Here is a 4,022-nt window from a genome sequence, read left to right as displayed (position 1 = left end):
TAAGGCATATCCAAACAGTCTGTTCGGGTTAGGAGATACCCCGGTTCGACCACTAGGATATATATCACTACATACAACCTTCGGAAAAGGAGACCAATCCAGGACCTTCAAAATAGAATACATCGTAGTCAATGTAAGTTCAGCTTACAATGCTCTCATAGGTCGGACAACACTCAACCAACTCGGTGCAATAGTCTCGACCCCACACCTATGTATGAAGTTCCCAATGCCAAAAAGGATAGCCACGATAAAAGCTGACCAAAAGATGGCACGTCGCTGTTATAACGAAAGCCTAAACCTCAGAGGCAAAGGAGAAGAGTTCCACGTAATTGAGTTGGGCGGAGTTCAACGACGAGAAGATCTTCGCCCCCAACCAGAAGGTGAGATAGAAAAAATTCAGATCGGGGACACCTCGGAAAAAACAACTAATATCGGCACAATCCTCAAAGGAGGATTAAAAGAATTGCTAATACAATTCTTACGAGATAATGTCAATCTCTTCGCATGGAAAGCCGCGGACATGCCAGGCATACACCCTAAGCTAATGTGCCACAAGTTGGCGGTCTATCCAGGATCTCGACCGGTGCAGCAGAGACGAAGAAAGCTTGGGCCAGAGCGATCCCAAACTGTGGAAGAGCAAGTACAAGCACTGCTGGAAGCCAGATTTATAAGAGAAGTCAAGTACCCACTATGGCTAGCCAACGTCGTCTTGGTGAAAAAGTCGAATGGGAAGTGGCGAATGTGCACCGATTACACCGATCTCAACAAAGCTTGTCCAAAAGACACATACCCACTTCCAAGCATTGACGCTCTGGTAGATGCTTCCTCTGGATATAAATATCTCTCATTTATGGAGGCATACTCGGGATACAACCAAATCCCCATGTACCCACCAGATCAGGAAAAGACCTCGTTCTTAACACCAAAGGCAAACTACTGCTACATCGTGATGCCTTTCGGTCTCAAGAACGCAGGAGCTACTTATCAAAGGCTAATGAATAAAGTCTTCTCAGATTACATCGGAAAAATTATGGAAGTTTATGTGGACGACATGTTGATAAAAACGTAACCGAAGATACATTATTATCCGACTTGGCTCAAGTGTTTGACACCATAAGGAAACACAACATGCGACTCAATCCCGCAAAATGTACCTTCGCAGTAGAAGCAGGCAAATCCTTAGGTTTCATGCTCACACAAAGGGGAATTGAAGCAAATCCAGACAAATGTCAAGTCATACTCAACATGAAGACCCCAACCTGTGTCAAAGAAGTACAACAACTCAACGGGAGATTGGCCGCCCTATCCCGATTCTTAGCAGGAGCTGCGATAAGATCTCTCCCCTTCTATGCCACTCTAATAAAGGGAAAACAGTTCGAATGGACGACAGAATGTGAGCAAGCCTTCAAAGACTTCAAGGAATTCTTAGGACGGCCACATATCCTATCTCGACCACGAGAAGGAGAACCTCTCATATTATATCTCGCAGTAGGGAGCCGGGCAATAGCCTCAGCACTAGTCAGAGAAGACGAAAATGGGCAACAACCCGTCTACTTCATTAGCAAGGCACTACAGGGATCCGAACTGAACTACCAGAAAATAGAAAAATTTGCCTATACTCTTATCCTAACATCTCGACGACTCCGCCCGTACTTCCAGGCTCACACCATTAAGGTTCGAACTAACCAGCCCATAAAAGAAATATTGCAGAAAATAGATTTAGCAGGCAGAATTCTACAATGGGCAGTCGAGTTGTCAGAGTTTGACCTCAAATATGAAGCTCGGACGGCCATCAAATCACAGTATCTGGCCGATTTTATCGCAGAATTCACAGATGCCCAAGAAACCCCCACAGAATGGAATCTTTACGTGGATGGTTCTTCAAATAAAACTGGAAGCGGTGCGGGCGTGATAATAGAAAGCAACCAAGGAACCCAGGTTGAGCTCTCCCTCAAGTTCGGGTTCCCGGCCTCAAACAACCAAGCGGAATATGAAGCGTTATTAGCTGGTTTAAAGCTGGCTAAAGAGGTCGGAGCTCAAAAACTCAACATTTACAGCGATTCACAAGTGGTCACATCACAAATAACAGGGAGCTACCAAGCCAAAGATCCCACCATGAAAAAGTATTTGGATAAAACCAAGAAACAGCTTGGACAAGTTGGGGAGTATGAGATCTGCCACATACCCCGCGAACAAAATGCCCGAGCTGACGCACTCTCAAAACTAGCCAGCACCAAACCAGGGGGTAACAATAGAAGCCTCATCCAGGAAATGTTACAGAACCCGTCAATCTCAGAAGAGGAAAAAGTCTTGACCATAACAAGTCAGGACCAAGGACGGATGACCCCTATAGCCAACTACCTCAGAATAGGAACGCTCCCCATAGAAGAAAAGGAGGCAAAGAAGTTAAAAAGGGAGGCACAGTACTACGCCATCATAAACAACATCCTGTACAAAAGACGAATCTCAACACCTTTACTAAAATGTGTGCCAACCTCCAACACAAAGGAAGTACTAGAAGAAATACACGGTGGTATTTGTGGCAATCATTTCGGAGCATGAGCTCTCGGCAAAAAAGTACCCCGGGCGGGATTTTATTGGCCAACTCTATAGAAAGAAGCCACAGAATTTGTAAAGACATGCCCACCATGTCAGAAACATGCCAACTTTCACATCGCCCCGCCAGAAGAGCTCATCAGCGTGACCTCGCCTTGGCCGTTTGCAAAATGGGGACTCGATCTTCTTGGCCCTTTCCCACAGGGATCAGGACAAGTTAAATTTTTCATAGTAGGGGTAGATTACTTTACAAAGTGGATCGAGGCAGAGCCCCTGGCCAATGCCACCGCTCAAAGAAGCCAGAAATTCTTATATAGAAACATTGTCACAAGGTTCGGGGTTCCATATTCAATAACCACAGACAATGGCACTCAATTCAAAGATGCAGGCTTCAGAAAACTAGTAGCCGACTTGAATATAAAGCACCAGTACACCTCCGTCGAACATCCACAAGCCAATGGGCAGGCCGAAGCTGCTAACAAAGTCATATTGGCCGGATTAAAACGGAGATTACAAGACGCAAAGGGAGCCTGGGCAGAAGAGCTTCCACAGGTCCTGTGGGCATATCGAACAACGCCACATTCCACCACGAAAGAATCCACCTTCCGATTAGCATACAGAATAGAGGCGATGATTCCAGTAGAGATTGAGGAAGGATTGCCCAGAGTAGTTCACTACAATGAGGGAGCAAACTCCCAACTTCAGAGAGAAGAGCTTGACTTGTTACCTGAAATCCAAGAAAGAGCTCGGATCAGGGAAGAAGCTCTAAAACGCCGAATGGCTTCCAGATATAATCAAAAGGTAGTGCCGAGAAGTTTTGCAGAAAATGATCTCATCCTAATCCGAAATGATATCAGAACAACTCGACCAGGAGAGGAAAAGCTGGCAGCAAACTGGAAAGGACCCTACCGAGTTGTAGAAGTACTTGGAAAGGGCTACTACAGACTGTCTGAACTCGATGGACGAGAGCTTCCCAGGTCATGGCATGCCTGCAACCTCAGAAGGTACTATAGTTAGAAAAGATAAAAGATCTCATCATTGGATGCACTCTTTTTCCTGAAAAGATTTTTTAATGAGGCACCAAGTTGAGACTCAGACAAATCCCATATGTATATATTTGCATTTTTCCTTTAAATAATTTTATTTTAGATATTCTACAAAGATTTCAAGACGCATTAATCTGAAGCATTCATCGTCCGATTATAAAGCAATAGATCGGCAGAAAGTGAAAAACAATTTCACTACACGATCATGATAAAGACAACCGTCCGATAAAGGTGAAAACGCGATTCACCCAAAGGACGATCTAGAGACGACAACCACTTTCTACAAATCGGCAAAGATGAACACAGAATAATGTAAGAAGTTATCAAAAGTGATCTAAAAAAAAACCTGACGAGGTCTTACGGATTGCTAAAATAATAACTTAAAGACTGGCCGACATTGAGAAGTCGGACCAAGTCAAC

This window comes from Arachis hypogaea, chromosome 17 (genome assembly GCF_003086295.3).
Source record: "Arachis hypogaea cultivar Tifrunner chromosome 17, arahy.Tifrunner.gnm2.J5K5, whole genome shotgun sequence".
NCBI classification, from domain to species: domain Eukaryota; kingdom Viridiplantae; phylum Streptophyta; class Magnoliopsida; order Fabales; family Fabaceae; genus Arachis; species Arachis hypogaea.
The sequence above is the reverse complement of the archived record's forward strand: the minus strand, read 5'-3'. Positions refer to the sequence as shown.